Source organism: Leucoraja erinacea, chromosome 3 (assembly GCF_028641065.1).
Source record: "Leucoraja erinacea ecotype New England chromosome 3, Leri_hhj_1, whole genome shotgun sequence".
Taxonomy (NCBI): domain Eukaryota; kingdom Metazoa; phylum Chordata; class Chondrichthyes; order Rajiformes; family Rajidae; genus Leucoraja; species Leucoraja erinaceus.
The window spans coordinates 48,840,586-48,860,196 of record NC_073379.1 but is presented as its reverse complement, the minus strand read 5'-3'; positions in this window follow the sequence as shown (position 1 = coordinate 48,860,196).

Sequence of the window (19,611 nt, the reverse complement as noted above, 5' to 3'; positions counted from 1 at the left end):
GCTCCAGTGCTCACTACATTATTCAACCTCTCCCTGGACAAGTCCGTGGTCCCTGCCTGCTTCAAAAAATCCATCATTGTACCGGTACCAAAAAATGCCTCCCCAGCCTGCCTGAATGACTACCGTCCGGTGGCCCTTACCTCAGTAGTCATGAAATGCTTTGAGAGGCTGGTGAAGAATCACATCTGCGCCTTCCTCCCTCGGAACATGGACCCGTTGCAGTTTGCATACCGTCCGAACAGGTCCACGGACGATGCGGTCTCCCAGGTCTTGCACACCGCTCTCTCCCATCTGGACAGCCAGAAGGGGGGCTACGTGAGGATGCTGTTCATAGACTACAGTTCAGCCTTCAACACGATAGTCCCCACCAGACTGGCCGGGAAGCTACTGGAATTGGGGCTCAACACCCCCTGTGTGCCTGGGTCCTGGACTTTCTCACCGCCAGGCCCCAGGTAGTCAAGATGGGAGGGAATACATCGAAGTCCCTCACCCTGAGCACAGGATCGCCCCAGGGTTGCGTCCTCAGCCCCCTATTGTACTCCCTGTACACACATGACTGTGTGGCTAGGTTCAGCTCCAATTCAATAATTAAGTTTGCTGATGACACTGTGGTGGTGGGCCTGATCTCAGACAATGATGAGAAGGCCTACCGGGAGGAGGTGGCTGATCTAGCACTCTGGTGCCAGGAGAACAGCCTCCTCCTGAACGTCAAAAAAACGAAGGAGCTGATCATGGACTTTAGGAGGGCACATCATCCGAGGACGTACACTCCATTGAGTATAAATGGGGATCCTGTGGATAGGGTGAACTGTTTTAAATATCTGGGAGTCCGCATCTCTGAGGATATGACATGGTCATCACACGCCTCAGCACTGGTGAGTAAGGCAAGGCAGCGCCTTTACCACCTCAGGCAATTGAGGAAATTCAGAGTGTCTCCGAGGATCCTCCAGTGCTTCTACGCAGCGGCGGTGGAAAGCATCTTGTCCGGGAACATTACCATCTGGTTCGGGAATTGCTCTGCCAAGGACAAGAAGGCTCTGCAGAGAGTAGTGCGTTCAGCCGAACGCACTATGGGAACTTCACTCACCCCCCTGCAGGAACTATACAACAGGAGGTGCAACTCCAGAGCAAACAAAATCATGAGAGACCTCTTCCACCCCTGCAACGGACTGTTCCAGCCGCTACGGTCAGGCAAACGCCTCCGTTGCCATGCAGTGAGAACGGAGAGGTTGAGAAGGAGTTTCTTCCCAGAGGCAATTCGGACTGTAAACGCCTTTCTCACCAGGGACTAACTCTATAGAATGTTTTTCCTTCTATTATTTATTATGTAAAAGAATATGTGTGTTATGATTGTGTTTATAATTTGTTTGGTTGTTTTGTTGTTTGTCTTTTGCACAAAAGTCCGCGAGCATTGCCACTTTCATTTCACTGCACATCTCGTATGTGTATGTGACAAATAAACTTGACTTGACTTGACTTGACTTGGCTCTTGGAACTTCAAGCTGTACCATGCTCTTGGACGCTTCGACCATCAGACCTCTGTTGGTTAAGAAGTGAAGCAGTACACACACCCCAGGCGCTGAAGTAGAGATGGTTGAAAGCTTCCAATTCCGTGGAATAAATATCACCAGCAATTTGACTTGGACTAGACACATCAAAGCTATCTATGGTCAAGAAACCACTCCAACACCTCTACTTCCTTACAACACTTAGGAGGTTCGGCATGTCACCAACATCCCTCACCAACGTCTACAGATGCGCTGTAGAAAGCATCTTAGCGGGATGTATCACAGTTTGGTTTGGGAACAGCTCCATCCAAAACCACAAGAAATTACAAAAAGTTGTGGACGTAGCCCAGACTAATACGCAAACCAACCTCCCTTCCATTGATTCCATCTACACTTCATGCAGCCTCGGAAAGGCCACCAACATAATCAAGACCAGTCTCACTCTGGTCATTTCCACTTCTTCCTTCTCTATTGGGCAGGATGTACAAAAGTTTGAAAACGCATACCTCCAGATTTAAGGACAGCTGGTATCAGGCAACTGAACGGTCCTCTCATCGGCTAGAGCAAAGATCCTATAGCAGAGCTATAGGATCTTTGGGCTAGAGTGCAGTCCTGACCTCCCATCTCTACCTCAAAATAGACCTTTGAACTCCCTTGAATCGGATTTCAATGTTATTATTAACACTAAATGTTCCCTTTATCCTTTATCTGTCCAATGTGGAAAGGTTGATTGTGTTAATGTACAGTCTTTTCTTTGACTAGATAGCATGTAAACAAACGCTTTTCACTGTAACTTAGTACATGTGACAATAATAAACTACACTAGAAATGGTCATAACATTTCTCCACCCTGACCCTTAACACTGATACTTCTCTGTGGATGGCTCAATTGTAATTATGTATTGTCTTTCCACTGACTGGTTAACACACAATAAAAACTTTTCACTGTACCTTGGTACACCTGGCAATAAATGAAATGAAGTAAACTAAACTAAAAAAAAGGGTTGCTAATAATATTACCGTTATTGGGCAGATCCACATTAACCAATGAGATAACAGGAAATAGATCAGGAACCTTGTGCCATAACCTAAATACTAACATCGGCAGGAAGAAAGAGTTGTTGGTTGACCCAAGGAAGCGGAGGGGAGGGGTTAACATAATCCTGTCCTCATCAACGGAGCTTTTATAGAAATTGTTGACTACTTCAGGTTCCTCGGCATCCATTTCACAGGACAGGCAGCATCTCTAACAACAAAGCAAATGTATCTCTGTTTGCTTTGTTGTTTCCTCCTCCCAGCTAACAATGATCTATTTTACATTTTCCTTGATCTCCAGCCCCTTTGCCTTGTTTCACACCTGCACGCTTCCTTATCTTCCTCCCCCTGACGTCAGTCTGAAGTACGGTCTTAAAACGTCTAGATTAAGCATTCACTCCTATTTATTCCATATGCTGGTCTTTTACACTTCAAGGATAGATAACATCCAATCTTACTGCAGTCCAGAAGAGTCTACTGACCAACACTTCTTCTTCATGTTGTTCTATTAGGGATACAGTTTCACTTATAAATCGCAGGCTATTTTAATGGACCACAAGACTTTGTTAGTGGGCAATTGTGAGCATATCTTGCTGAAAGGCTGAACGCAGAATGGCTTTCCTCATTTTGTAAAATGGAACTGCATAGCTCTATGTGGAAACACCCCAAAAAACACAGCAAATGTAGAGAGATGAGATCAATGTACAACGACATCTTTATATATCCTTTGTTATATTGAACCAGGTATGTAAACCCAATATGAATCGCACACAAGAAATCATTTGAACCATAGTCAGAAGCCCTGCACCTGAAGTACTTAAAGGTATCCTTAATTACAAGCAGGTTTGCTAGCAATGACCTTGCTGGAAACACTAAAGTCAGTCAAGCTGCACAAATCACAGATATTGTTTTCCACTTAGCGAGGTGAAGGGTGCTAGGCGTTTTTTAAAGTATGTGGACCCTCCAGGCTTCTGGAACACTCAGAAACCAGAGAAGTGTGGGCATGGTTTTCCTTCCAGAGGGGTTGTCAAGGACTAGGGTGAGGAAGTATGGAGGATTCCTCCATGCCCCAAGTCCATCCCCACCACCACTTCCTGCAATCTCCACAAGCTTTCCAGGAGAAATGCCGGGATTCCGTGGATATATCCAGTGTCTATGTTTTTCGAAGAATTTGGTAACGTGAATTCTGACCTTGGCTGTAGGCAGGCTCCATTGACCAACAACCTGCTGGAAGAACTCATTGGGTCTAGATAGAGTGAATGCGGAGAAGATGTTTCCAGTAATGGGAGAGTCCAGAACCAGATGATACCTTTAGGATGAAAGTGAGGAGGAGTTTCTTTAGCTAGAGGGTGGTGAATCTGGAATTCATTGCCACAGACCACAGTGGAGGCCAAGCCATTGGGTATTTATGAAGTGGAGATTGATTGGTTCAGCTATGATCGAATCGTGGAGCAGACTCAATAGGCTGAATGGCTTATTTCTGCACCTGCTGTATATTTTATGGTCTTATGGGTCAGGGGATTCTTGTAAATATAAAGGGATAGATACCTTTTGGATTGACACCTGCATCAAGACTAGGTCTGGATGCTCTAGACTCCAGCTTGTACATTCTCTTGTGCCTCCACTGACTAACGTTTATCTGGACTGCTCTGACTGTGGAGATGAGGAGTCACGCTGATTCCGATCTGGTTGAACAATCTTGTTGCATGAATATCTTGGAGTTTGCAGTTCACCGATGTGTTCACCGTGCAAAGGATTCTTTCAGCTCGGAAAAGAGTGCCACAATCAGCCTTCGGCCACTGCGAGAACGCAAGGTGCACTCTGGCCATGCTTCCACTCGTGCATAATCACTTTGTACTTCAGTTGAGTGTTCCATTCCAATAAGTAACAACACTTGACTCTGACATCGGGGGGGGGGGGAGAGTGCAGTGGAGAGATAAGTTTTTTTTTGGCCTTCCATCACAGCTATGTGATGGATGTTTATGTAAAATTGTAATTATGTTGTGTCTGGGTCTATTTGTGTGTAATGTATGGCTGCAGAAACGGCATTTCGTTTGGACCTCTAGGGGTCCAAATGACAAATAAATTGACACTTGACTCTCTTGACTCTTGACACTTGTTGCATGACCACCGCAACGATGCAGCCATTTAACATGCACCTTTTATTATGGGCTGGTCTATCAGAGCCCTCATTTAAGTTATGTTGAGTAGAACTGGTGTGCCACCTTATACTTTGTGAGTTAGCTACAACCTACCCCTCTTCAAAGCCTCGAAGCAGTCCGCTTGAGGCCACTGATTTCCTACCCGTAGGTTCTATCTGTGCTCTACAGCATAGATAGAACATTCTGTTGCATTTGTACATTCCTGTTGCAGGCATACTGAGTGCCAGGCAGAGTCAGAGACTTCCTCCCCCAACTCTGGAGACTTGTCAGCTGAGACCTGTGTAGATAGGATGTCTTGGCAGTGTGCAACGAGGATGCTACAAGGGATTGGTTTTATGCGGGAAGGGAATATTTGGAAGGGTTACATATAAACCATTTAAGTTGATCAGGTAGAAAAGATGAGGAACGAGGATAAAATGGGATGTGAACTTAACAACACGCTGTCATCAGCATTAATCTTGTACTGGTGTGACCATGGGATGTGTGGTTTTTGACCCCATCATTAGCACCACCCTCTTCCCACTATGCTCTGAGTTCACCAGCCTCGATGGGCAGCCTTATGGTTGGTCACCGAATACCAGTGTACAGTGAGAGGCCTCCGGGATTAACTAGCTGAGAGAGAAAAAGAGGGGGATCATGTGTGTTGGGATTGATGAACATTAGGAGCAGTGATTGATAGAGATTCTAGTCACCTGTGCTTTGGAGCAGTGCAAGAAAGCTTTCGCAGTTTCTAGTAGAATAAATTTGTGGACGATATATGTGAAGTCACATACAGAGGTTCACTTGCATCTCCTCCAACCTCATCTACTGTATCCGCTGTTCCAGGTGTGGACTCCTATAGATCAGTGAGACCAAGCGCAGACTGAACGATCGTTTCACTGAACACCTCTGCTTAGTCCGCCTTGGCCTACGGGATCTCCCAGTTGCCAAACACTTCCCTTTTCATTCCCATACTGACCTTTCTGTCCTGGGCCTCCTCCACTGTCAGAGTGAGGCCAAACGCTATTACAAACCAGTGGTATGAGAATTGATTTCTTTAATTTTAAGTAACCCTTGCATTCACTCTCTCTCCTACCCTCCCCCACCCGTCATTCTACCAGCTTCACTGTCATCCTGCTTAATTCCATTGTTCGTGCCACCTCGTTATCATCTCTTCCACAGCCAACAATGGACCATTGTGGGCGCCACCTAAACTTGATCATCCTTGCTGGCTTTGATTTGCTCCTTTCATACCTTTCATTCTTTGTACCTCCTCATACCTTTAGTTTCCCTCTCCCCTGAGTCAGTCTAAAGCAGGGTCCCGACATTCCTTTTCTCCAGAGATGATGCCTGACCCACTGAGTTACTCCAGCATTCTGTGTCTATCCTCACTCTAAACCGGCATATGCAATTCCTTTCTAAACCTTTTTTGTATTGTCAGGTCCTAGAGACATCACTTGTGGCATTGATAGCGCTGGCTTCCTCCTTACTTCAAATGCTTTACCTCCATCCTGTGTGTCTTCCTGGGCCCCAAATGACCTTCATCGTGGTCCTTTCCCAGTCTTTCAAGAAGAAGAGCTGAGAATTAGGATGTCCACTCATTAGTCTGGCTCAGCATGCTTGTGCTGAGTGCTCTTCAAACTGTTCCAAGATTTTCAACATCATTTGCTGAGAGAAAGTAATGGGATAACCAAGTGATTGGAGCTATTGTTGACAATGAATCAAGTAGCATTTACTCACAGCTACACAGTACTTAAACAGTGTACTATCTACAAATCGCTCTGCAATTATTTGCCCAGTTGATTCTATGGCACCTTCTGAACCTATAAACACGCCCACCTAGAAAAACAAGGCCAACAGATGCAAGGGGACACACCATCACCTGCATGTCCCCCTGCAATCGTACACCATTATGACCTGGAAACATATTGCTGGTCCTTCATCATCACTGGTTTTAAATTATTAACTATCTTCCCTTCATCAGAGGAATTGCAGCCATTCAAGAAGGCAGCTCACAATGATCTCCTCGTGCAATTAAGATTGGAAAACACATGGCATTGACAATGATACTCATCTCAACAATGGCTTTAAGAAAGATCAACTAAGGATACTTTCAATTGGAATTACTGAAAACTCTCTGTTATCGGTACTATTTGAAATGCAACAATCCAGAAGTGGGCATAAACATCTTGTAGGAAATTTTGAACAAGTGAATTATGTCATGCATTACCATTGTAGCACATGGTTTTCAACTGACACATAGGTTACATTGACGACTGCATTGCTGCTACCTTCTGCACCCATGCAGAACTCACTGTCTTCATCCACTTCATCACTAACTTCCATCCGGCACTCAAATTCACCTGGGCCATTTCTGACATCTCCCTACCATTTCTAGACCTCACTATCTCCATCACAGGCAGACTACTGACCGACATCTACTACAAAGCCACTGACTCCCATAGCTATCTGGACTACACTTCTTCCCACCCTGCTTCCTGTAACGACTCCATCCCCTACTCCCAATTCCTCCGTCTATGCCGCATCCACACCCAGGATGAGGTGTTTCAGCCAAGGGCATCGGAGATATCCTCATTATTTAGGGAACGGGGGTTCCCCTCTTCTATTATAGATGAGGCTCTCACCAGGGTCTCCTCTATATCCCGTAGCTCTGCTCTCACTCCCCATCCCCCTACTCGTAACAAGGACAGAGTCCCCCTTGTCCTCACCTTCCACCCCATCAGCATTTGCATACAAGATATAATCCTGCAACATTTTTGCCACCTCCAACGGGATCCCACCACTGGCCACATCTTCCCATCTCCTCCCCTTTCTGCTTTCTGCAGAGACCCCTCCCTTCGTAACTCCCTGGTCAATTCGTCCCTTCCCACCCAAACCACCCGCTCCCCGGGTACTTTCCCTTGCAACTGCAGGAAATGCTACACTTGTCGCTTTACCTCCCACCTCGACTCCATCCAAGGACCCAAGCAATCTATCCAGGTGAGGCAGAGTTTCACCAGCACCTTCTCCAACCTCATCTATTGCATCCGCTGTTCCAGGTGTCAACTGCTCTACATTGGTGAGACAAATGGCAGGCTTGGCGATCGCTTCGCCCAACACCTCTGCTCAGTTCGTCGTAACCAACCTGATCTCCTGGTGGCTCAGCACCAACTCCCCCTCCCATTCCAAATCGGACCTTTCTGTCCTGGGCCTCCTCCATTGCCAGAGTGAGGCTCAGCGCAAATTGGAGGAGCAGCACCTCATATTTCGCTTGGGTAGTTTACACCCCAGTGGTATGAACATTGACGTCTCTAATTTCAGATAGTCCTTCTCTGCCTCCTTCCCCTCCCCCTTCCCAGCTCTCCCACAAGCCTACTGTCTCCGCCTCTTCCTTTATTTTTCCTGCCCCCCCCCGACATCAGTCTGAAGAAGGGTCTCGACCCAAAACGTCGCCTATTCCTTCTCTCCACAGATAGTGCCTCACCCGCTGAGTTTCCCCAGCATTGTTGTCTACCTTTGATTTTTCCAGCATCGGCAGTTCTTTATTGAACATAGGCCTTATTTGATCACTGCCATTCTTAAGGGCAAACCTGACAATCAGAGCTCATTTACTATTAATAGAGTCCTATTTTTTTTTTCTGGATGGTGCAAATACTAACAGCCATTCGCTATGTTTATCTTTATAATGAGCTTGTTCAATGTGTTGCCTTCCTTCCATGCTGTATCACAATCCTCTCATATTAATTATGCCAAGTCACCACAAGGTCAGAGTTCTGGAAAGCTCACTCACAGGATTTAATGCATTAATCCTTTTAAATATTTATTGGTCTGAACTTTCAATCAGAGTCTCCTGCTTATCAGATACGATACAATAGAATACTATTTACCCCAGTAGGGAAATTCATCTGCCAACGGTCATAAAAACACAAAATACATGAGACCATGCAACCAATACATGAAACAAAATCAGAGGCATCAGGATAGCATGTTCATGAAATTGATAATATTTTGCTTCCTCTCCTGTTCACAAAGGTGAATGACGCCTGTGCATGAGGTATTTCAAGTTAGGATGTACGTATGGATGATTACATGCTGAGATTCCAGGACACCATTGCTATAATGTACCACAATCCAGTTTTTTCCAATGGATGATGTAAAGAGCTCAAACACACATGGGTTGAAACACAAGCATCTTTATTGTTCAGGTCATCAACTACACTGCAGGTCATCACACGTTCACACTGCTACTCTAACTGGTAGACAGTGGGTAGGATCTTACCCTATGAATGTTATAATTAGGTGGGGTCATAATTACTAAGCATTCTAATTGGCTAACATGCTATAGCCAATCTACATCTCTTCTTTTATAAATGAAAAGTAGATAAAGCGTTATTACTACAATGAGTAAATAAATTGTTAATTGCAAAATGCCACAACTAATAATAATGGGATTACACATAGTTGCTGTACCTAACAGGCGGTTTACTAACCCACTCGGTCCTCGTACGGTAAGGAGCTGCCTCATCAACCTTTTCTTCAGAAATGTTAAGGGCATGTTTGGGTGAGCCAACAGGGCTCTGGGGAGATACCGTGAGAGAATACCGTCGCGGGGGTTCCATGGAACCGTTTACAAAGGGGGAAGGGAGTGCAGACCGAAGTGGGGAGTGGTGGGGGTAGTAGCTGCGGACACTAGAACGGCTGGAACAGCGATCATTTCACTGGAAGGAGTTGACGGTTGCGTCTGTAGATGGTGCCGCCGACATCGACAAGGTAGGAGCATCGTTCCTTCGCGGGGCCATGGATGAACCCTAGTTTGGTGTGTCCTTTGTCCGTCTGCAAACGAACCACTTGGGCTTGGATTGCTGGCCTAAGTGGTTTGCTGGTTTTGTCATAGACACGTTTCTGCGCGTCTCGGTTGGATTGTACGCGCATTTGAACTACAACAGGGCAGAAAACTTTGGGCTTTAAGTGATCCTGTGTCACAGGCAGTAGAGGTCTCGTTCACCAGGACATCAGTCGTTGGGCTGGAGAGCCTAAAGCACTGTCTCTCGCAATATTTCTCAGGTTCAACAGGTCTAGGTAGATGTCAGATTTTGCCAGGAAGGAGCATTCCATAAGTTCCCACTGGGTCGACTACAATTAGCAAAGTTGTTGAGTTCTTTGCAATTATGACATAATTTCCCATGGGCCACGCAAAATTGACGCCCCCTAGGGTGGAAATAGTTACAGTTTGTGCACCTCATGTTAGCCATGTTCTGAACTTTGCTGGATGCATTGAGAAATCTTTGCAGAGAGTAACTAGCCAAATTCACATTTAACTGCTGATTAGCATTCGCGCTATCAAAATCAGCCAGTGGTGCCACACTCAGCCATCCGACAAGCATGAATAGCTTGCTCTAAAGTCAGTTCTGCATTCCGTAGCAGTTCAGCTCGCAGCTTTCGGTCGCTCATTCATTCCACAATTTTATCACAAACTAGCTCATTTGTCAACTCACCAAATCTGCATCGAGAGCTGATGTGTCTCAGGTCACTGATGAATCGTTCCACAGGTTCATCAGCCTGTTGCACTCGAGCTGGTGAATCTCTCAAGGATTCTGTTAGACGGCATGTTGCACAGTTCTCTAAACTTTCTCAGCAACACCATGGAGTTATCTGTAGATTCAGCTGGTCCCAATACCTGTCCATTCCCATCCAGTTGGGCAGGTGCAAATTCGAACGAGTCAGCGCAGATCATAGCCTCCGGACCCGCTAAATTCAACAGTAGTGAAGCCTTGAAATCGTCTGGATCGTTGCGGTGAATGATGCGTATATAATGCGAATAATCCTTCTCAAACATTCGCCATCGCTCGGCGATATCAGAATCAAACACGAGCGGGCCAGGCTTTCGACAATAGTTAGCCCTATCCCCAAATCACAAAAAAAACACGCAAATAAAAACTGGTTAACAAAATAAATTGCGGTAAACAGAAGCGAGGGAGTCTCGATAATCTGACACCATGTAAAGAGCTCAAACTCACACGGGTTGAAACACAAGCATCTTTATTGTTCTGGTCATCAACTACACAGCAGGTCATCACACATTCACACTGCTACTCTAACTGGTAGATAGTGGGTAGGATCTTACACTATGAATGTTATAATTAGGCGGGGTTATAATTACTAAGCATTCTAATTAGCTAACATGCCATAGCCAATCTACAGATGACATTGCCTTTTATTGCTTAAGGAATGAGAGAGCACACTTTGTAAACTTACATTCTTACAGGACGTTTCACTTTGTAAATGTAGAGGAGTGTAACACTCAACATGGTTGCCTGATGCCTTTAGTTTTCCTATGTGGGGGAGGGGGGTAGGGTCAGGTGGAAAACTGTTTTCCAGTCACTTCCTGGTGAGGATGCGACTATTCTCCGAGTCGCGTCGTCGCGCCCTCCTCCTCGCGGCCTACCAACTGGATTGGTGCGGCCTTTCCTGCCAGGGACCGGGGACTGGACCAGAGGTTCGGCAGCGGCGGCACAGCGCTGGATTCATCGCGGATCTGGATCGCCGTTTGAAGCTCCGGAGTGTTGGGCCTGCTGCTTCAACAGCACAGAGCTGTGGTTCGTAGAGCTTCCAGCGCGGGCGGTGCTTACTTCAACATCGCGGAGTTCTGGGATCCCTTAGCCGAGGGCAGCCAGCATGAATCTCCACTCAGTGGACTTCAGGAGCCGCGGACTCTGGTAGGAAGGGGCCAATTCGGAGCGGCAAGCGCTGAGGTTGTTCTCCCGTTCCGACGTCGGAGTTTTATCATCCGCAGGCCTGAACTTCGGGCCACCTGTAGCGGCCACTGCGGAGGGCCTGGGAGGCCCCGACCATGGGTGAACATCAAAGAACAGCAGAGGAAGATGACTGAACTTTGGTGCCTTCCCTCACAGTGGGAAACTTTGATTCTGCTATGTGGGGATGTTTTGTGTTGGAGTCTATCGTGTGTTGTGTTCTTTTTTATTCGTAAGGCTGTATGGTGACTACACATTTCACTGTACCAATTGGTACATGTGTCAAATAAATGGATCTTGTATCTTGTATCTTGGTTCCTGAAAAGTTGATAACAAATGCAAGACAAAAGCACGCTCTCCAAACGTGTCAAAGAACTGAAACACTTTGGATCGGAGAAAAGGGAAAAGAATTGTTAAAACAAAATTATGGACCCAAGAGAAACAGTAAATATTGAACAGAGCCAACAGATTTCCTGTGCAGCACTCTGACCAGCCATTTGTGTTTATGAGGTTAAGGAAGTTGAGAAATATGCTTCCCGTTAAATGGCACAGATTACTTTTAATAGCTTTGGCAAGAGAGTGCATGCAGACTGAGGAGGTTTGTAATTTGATCAAAATGTTCTGCAAAAATTAATGTTCAAATGGATCAGGAATGTTACTCACCATCGGGAACAATTTAGCAGCACTATCGCCCCTCCCTGCTTCCCCCTCCCTCTGTCCCCATCAATGCCTCTATTTCCTTAGAAGATTGAGGTGCTTCAGTATTACTCTCTTGAACCTCTGTAGGTTTACAGTAGGGAGCATATTGACTGATTGCATTACGGTCCGGCAACATGAATGTCCAGGAAAGGAGGCGATTTCAACAAGTGGTAGATACCCCCACCGGTCCATCGCTGGTAATGACCTCCCCACCATCAAAGCACTTCCGCAAAATGACAGCCAGCATCATCAGATACCCACACCACCCTAGCCATGCTCTCATTTCACTCTTACCTTTAGGAAGAATGTATAATAGTCAGAAAACTGTGACCAGGTTCAAGAGTAGTCTCTTCCCAACCACTGTCAGGCTATTGAACACCACAAAACAAGAATTAAACTATGATAGACACAAGCTGGAGTAACTTAGCGGGACGGGCAGCATTTCTGGAGAGAAGGAATGGGTGACGTTTCGTGTCGAGACCTTTCTTCAGACTCGTTAGAGATAAGGAAAATGAGAGATATAGACGGTGATGTGGAGAGATAAAGAACAATGGATGAAAGATATGCAAAAAAGTAATGATGATAAAGGAAACGTGACATTGTTAGCTGTTTGTCGGGTGAAAATGACAAGCTAGTGCGACTTGGGTGGGGGAGGGATAGAGCGAGAGGGAATGCCGGGGCTACCTGAAGTGAGAGAAATCAATATTCATACCACTGGGCTGTAAGCTGCCCAAGTGAAATATGAGCAAAGTATTAAAATATTTAGTCAATGAAGTATTCAACGCAATCTTATTTATATTGTCCATATCACTATTAAATATAGAAAATAAATCACAATAACCAATTGGATCAATAAGATAGACACAAAATACTGGAGTAACTCGGGTCAGGTAGCATCTCTGGAGAAAAGGAATAGGTGACGTTTCGGGTCGAGACCCTTCTTCAGGCTGAGAGTCAGGGGAGAGGGAGACATAGAAACATAGAAACATAGAAATTAGGTGCAGGAGTAGGCCATTCGGCCCTTCGAGCCTGCACCGCCATTCAATATGATCATGGCTGATCATCCAACTCAGTATCCCGTACCTGCCTTCTCTCCATACCCCCTGATCCCCTTAGCCACAAGGGCCACATCTAACTCCCTCTTAAATATAGCCAATGAACTGGCCTCAACTATCCTCTGCGGCAGAGAGTTCCAGAGATTCACCACTCTCTGTGTGAAAAAAGTTCTTCTCATCTCGGTTTTAAAGGATTTCCCCCTTATCCTTAAGCTGTGACCCCTTGTCCTGGACTTCCCTAACATCGGGAACAATCTTCCTGCATCTAGCCTGTCCAACCCCTTAAGAAGTTTCTATAAGATCCCCTCTCAATCTCCTAAATTCTAGAGAGTATAAACCAAGTCTATCCAGTCTTTCTTCATAAGACAGTCCTGACATCCCAGGAATCAGTCTGGTGAACCGTTTCTGCACTCCCTCTATGGCAATAATGTCCTTCCTCAGATTTGGAGACCAAAACTGTACGCAATACTCCAGGTGTGGTCTTACCAAGACCCTGTACAACTGCAGTAGAACCTCCCTGCTCCTATACTCAAACCAGAGACCAGGGGTATGTAAAGGTAAAGATCAAATTACAGCCGGCAACAATGACTCAAGAAAGGCGGAGCCCACAATGGTCCATTGTTGGCTGTGGAAGAGATTTAGTTCAGTTTATTTTCAAAATACAATGCAGAAACAGGCCATTCGGCCCTCCGAGTCCATGTCGACCAGCGATCCCCGCACACTTACACTATCATGAATTAATGACGATAATGAAGGGATATAAACAGTGAAACTAGCAAGACTACTAGGGTGGGGGAGGGACAGAGAGAGAGAGAGAGGGGGAGAGAGGGAGAATGCAGGGGCTACTCTTGTTCAAATATTCATTGCATCATTACTCCCATTTGCCACCATTTTTTCCTGCCTTTGTCTTCGTTCCCACAATAAATACCTGAGTGACATTAAGATTATTTAGTAGTTTAATTAACATGTTGCAGCTTTTAAAATTTTGTTTCGGCTGCATTTGGATAATTGTGTGTAGTTCTGGTCACCCGTTGCTGGAAAGACATGGAGACTAAAGAAGGTGATGAAGAGATTTACCAGGATGTTACCTGGATTAGGAGGTATTAGCTATAAGGAGAGGTTGGATAGTTTCTCTGGAATGTCAGAGACTAAGGGGAGACCCGATAGAGGTATTTAAAATTGTAAGAGGCACATAGGGTGAAAATGCCGACAACTAGAGGGCATAGCTTTAAGGTGAGAGGAACAAAGTTTAAAGGAGACTAGACTGGGGTGGAAGATTGCAACCTTCACGTGGTTCGCCCTGTTTCGACTAATGCAATCGACTAGTGCGCTCGACGTGCACAAATGGAAGATCAAATAGAACAACTTTACGGCTTTGCACGCCACACGAAAGAAGAAGAAGATGAGACTAGACTAAGTGGGACCCGTTGGGTCCCATTCTCACGTGGGAGGCCTGGTCCCCCAATGCAATATTCCACCACTCACTCAAAGGCCCCAACTGCGCAGGCGCGGCTGATGGGTTCCCGTTGTGATGCCCCTGATCCCGCCTCCTCCCCTCACCCACACCACTGTGCCCCTTTGCCCCCCCCCCTCCCCCACGCACTCACTCCATCCATCCCCTTAATCCCCCCACCCATCCACTCTTAGCGGCTCTCCGGCAGCGCAGCCATTCCCTCCCATCGGTTTCCCATTGTGACGTAGAACACACAGGTATTACTGCGCAGGCACAGCTGAAGGGCACGGCAAGTAGAAAAGGGATTTATTAAAGCTTAAAATATGATTAACTCTTAAATATAACAACAATTTAAACATTAAAGATGAGATTTATTCAGTCCATTCTTTCTTGTTGCGTCTCTTGTTGCGCCCTGCAGCCGGGGGACGGCTTCAAGCGAAGCCCGTAGGGCACCCGTGGTGAGGGGGAGGAGCATTGCCATGGCCTACCGCTCCCACTGCCTACCCCTGCCCCTGCCCCTGCCCCTACCCCTACCTCTGCCCCTGCCCCTACCCCTGCCCCTGCCCCTGCCCCTACCCCTACCCCTGCCCCTGCCCTGCCCTACCCTCTGCCTCTACCCCTGCCCCTGCCCCTGCCCCTGCCCCTGCCTCTGCCCCTACCCCTGCCCCTGCCCCTACCCCTACCCCTGCCTCTACCCCTACCCCTGCCTCTACCCCTACCCCTGCCCCTACCCCCCCTGCCCCCTGCCCCTGCCCCTGCCCCTGCCCCTGCCCCTACCCCTACCCCTGCCTCTACTCCTGCCCCTACCCCTGCCCCTGCCCCTGCCCCTACCCCTACCCCTACCCCTGCCTCTACCCCTACCCCTACCCCTGCCCCTGCCCCCTACCCCTGCCCCTACCCCTCCCCCACCCCCTCACCCTTCCCCTACCCCTACCCCTACCCCTGCCCCTACCCCTACCCCTACCCCTGCCCCTGCCCCTACCCCTGCCCCTACCCCTGCCTCTACCCCTACCCCTGCCCCTACCCCTACCCCTGCCCCTGCCCCTACCCCTACCACCCCTGCCCCTGCCCCTACCCCTACCCCTGCCTCTACCCCTACCCCTGCCTCTACCCCTACCCCTGCCCCTACCCCTACCCCTGCCCCTGCCCCTGCCCCCTGCCCCTGCCCCTACCCCTACCCCCCTGCCCCTACCCCTACTCCTGCCCCCTGCCCCCCTGCCCCTGCCCCTGCCCCTACCCCTACCCCTGCCCCTACCCCTACCCCTGCCCTACCCCTACCCCTGCCCCTGCCCCCCCTGCCCCCCCTACCCCCTACCCCCCCTGCCCCTACCCCTACCCCTGCCCCTACCCCTACCCCTGCCCCTACCCCCCCTACCCCTACCCCTGCCCCTGCCCCTACCCCCCCTGCCCCTACCCCTGCCTCTACCCCTACCCCCTACCCCTACCCCCCTACCCCTGCCCCTGCCCCTGCCCCCTACCCCTACCCCTCCCCCGACCCCTCCCCCTCTCCCTACCCCTCACCCTCCCCCTAACCCCACCCCTACCCCTAACCCTACCCCTAACCCCACCCCTAACCCCTACCCCACACCCTACCCCTACCCCTACCCCTGCCCCTACCCCTACCCCTGCCCCTGCCCCTGCCCCTGCCCCCTGCCCCTGCCCCTACCCCTACCCCTGCCCCTGCCCCTGCCCCTGCCCCCTGCCCCTACCCCTGCCTCTACCCCTACCCCTGCCTCTACCCCTACCCCCCTACCCCTGCCCCTACCCCTACCCCTGCCCCTGCCCCTGCCCCTGCCCTACCCCCTGCCCCTACCCCTACCCCTGCCCCTGCCCCTGCCCCTGCCCCTGCCCCTGCCCCTGCCTCTACCCCTACCCCTGCCCCTGCCCCTGCCCCCTACCCTGCCCCTACCCCTGCCCCTACCCCTACCCCCCCTGCCCCTACCCCTGCCCCTGCCCCTGCCCCCCCTACCCCCTACCCCTACCCCTACCCCTGCCCCTACCCTACCCCTGCCCCTGCCCCTGCCCCTACCCCTGCCCCTACCCCTGCCCTGCCCCTACCCCTACCCCTGCCCCTGCCCCTGCCCCTGCCCCCCCTGCCCCTGCCCCTGCCCCCCCTGCCCCTACCCCTGCCCCTGCCCCTACCCCTGCCCCTACCTCTACCCCTGCCCCTACCCCTGCCCCTGCCCCTACCCCTGCCCCTGCCCCTACCTCTGCCCCTGCCCCCTGCCGCTGCCTACCCCTGCCCCTGACGCTCCCACTGCCCCTACCCCTGCCCCTGCCCCTGCCGCTCCCACTGCCTACCCCTGCTCCTGCCCCTGCCCCTGGTTCTGCTGCTCCCACTGCCTACCCCTACCCCTGCTCCTGCCCCTGCCCCTGCCGCTCCTACTGCCTACCCCTGCCGTGGCCTACTGCTACCGTGGCCTATCGCTGTCGTGGCCTACCGCTTCATATCGTTTTTATTATTTCATCGAACGGAACAAAACTTGGGCACTTGGAGTGGAGGAGAACGGTGAGATGGCAAAAAAAATCATAGCGATTTCGGGTAGCGTTTTTGCTAAAATCTATTTACAACGTAGACCAGAAGTGGTCAAGATGAGAGTTTTAGTAGATACATAGATGAGCAGAGCAAATTTTTTTAATACAGAGAGTAGTGAGTGCCTGGAACAAGCTACCAAGGATGATGGTGGAAGTCAAATGTGGAGGCTATGGAGAAGGTGCTGCAGCGGTTTACCAGGATGCTGCCTGATTAGAGGATATTAGCTACAAGGAGAGGTTGGACAAACTTGGATTGTTTTTTCTGGAGTGGCTGAAGGGAGACGTGAAAGAAGTATGTAAAATTGTGTAAGAAATAAATAGGGTAAATAGAATATTTCTCCCAGGGTGGAAGTGTGTAATTCTGGAGGGCGTAGCTTTATGGTGAAAGGGGTAAAGTTTAAAGGAGATGTGTGGGGCAAGTATTTTTTTTTACACAAAGTGCGGTGATGGGCTGGAGCATGCTACCAGGAGTGGTGATGGAAGCAGGTGCAATAGTGACATTGAAAAACCCGTTAGATTGGTACATGAAAGGGTATAGAGAGACATGGAACACCTGCAGGCAGAAACAATTAGTTTAATTTGGCATCACGTTCAGCCAGACATTGGGGGCTGAAGGCCGGTTCCTGTGATGTACAGTTCTACATTCTTAACATTTAATATTCATATACTTGTTTAAGCCAGTTCCCAAAATACTAACTCAAAATTGATAATTATTAATACACATCATTAGAGATTCTCACATAACTCACAACAGGAACGGGTTGCATGTCGCTCTCGTGGAACTCGGGTTGTGTTTTTATAATATTAATTCAGATTTAATTTGTCAATAATGAAACACAATGGCACAGGACACGGTGGCGCAGCAGTAGAGTTTCTGCCTTACAGCAAATGCAGTGCCAGAGACCCGGGTTCGATCCTGACTATGGGTGCTGTCTTGTCTGTACGGAGTTTGTACCTTCTCCCGGTTGACCTGCGTGGGTTTTCTCTGTGATCTTCGGTTTCCTCCCACACTCCAAAGACGTACAATATAAATTGTCTCTAGTGGGTGTAGGATAGTGTTAATGTGCAGGGATCGCTGGTCGGCGCAGACCCGGTGGGCCGAAGGGCCTGTTTCCGCCCTGTATCTCTAAACTAAAAAAAACACTAAACAATTGTTTTTAAGTTAAAGAAAAATAAATAAAAGAACGCTTGTTTAGAATAAGAAGTGAAACTCCAGGCTTGTGTTTTCTATCTTTTGCTACTTTTACAAATAACTGTAGTTTAGATAAATAAATAGTTTAGTTTCCCAAACTGAAATAAAATGTCAATTTTAGTACAAAGAAAAAACAGTAAAAATGAACCTTGTGATGTATGTTAGCTGCTGATTGGAGACACCTTTCCTTCCAATTGCGTGAAGCAGCGACTTGTGCCGAGAGACGCCTGTGAGATGTGCTTGCTGTGCCTGGGGCCGCTTGCAGGGGCGCTGGGAGTAGTCACTGCCGGGGGGCCGCCTGTTGGAGGCATTGCCGAGCGGTCCATGAACTCACAGCAAACTCCAAAAATTGCAGATCTTTAGGTAACAATGAATGGGGTGCAGAACTCATTGGAAGAAATAAAACCAAAAAAGGCATCAGAGCCAGACCAGATACCAGCCCGATCAGATCAGAGCAGATACCAACCAGAGTTTTAAAGAATTTTCAGAAGTCTGTGGATAGCGGCGACCTCCCAGAAGATTGGCTGAATGCTAACATTGTTCCCATCTATAAAAAAGGAGATAGGATAAATCCTGCAAATTATCGCCCAGTTTCACTGACCTCCATACATGCAAGATTCTCTTTCTTTCTTTTAAAATCTTTTAATTAATTTTTTTCAATAGCAAAAACAAAACAATAACAAAAAAAACAATAACGATAAACATAACAGTGATATTGATACATAGGGATCAGGATTACATTAATAACAAGTATAACCTAAGTATGAGTCCAGTGTCAAAATACACATTGGGTATAGACCTCCCGGTCTTAAGAAGGGTTTTGGCCCGAAACTTTGCCTATTTCCTTCGCTCCATAGATGCTGCTGCACCCGCTGAGTTTCTCCAGCACTTCTGTCTACCTTCGATTTTCCAGCATCTGCAGTTCCTTCTTAAACACTCATCTGATTAAATTCTTAATCATTTACAGAACAATATATTGTAAAAATAGGAACAATAACAATCTCCGACTGTAAAAGCCCTGTCCCACGGTACAAGTTCATTCTAAGAATTCTCTCGAGTTTGCCCTGATTCGAACTCAGAGATTTACGGTAATGGCCACTTGTCGGTACTCGGGGCTCTCGTGGACATTTTTCATCATGTAGAAAAATCTTCACCAGTCTTCCCGTGCTTACCTGCCATTAGCAATTCTTCCCGAGTACCTGCCGTTAGCACTAAGAGACGTCCCCAAGCTCCGAAGTACC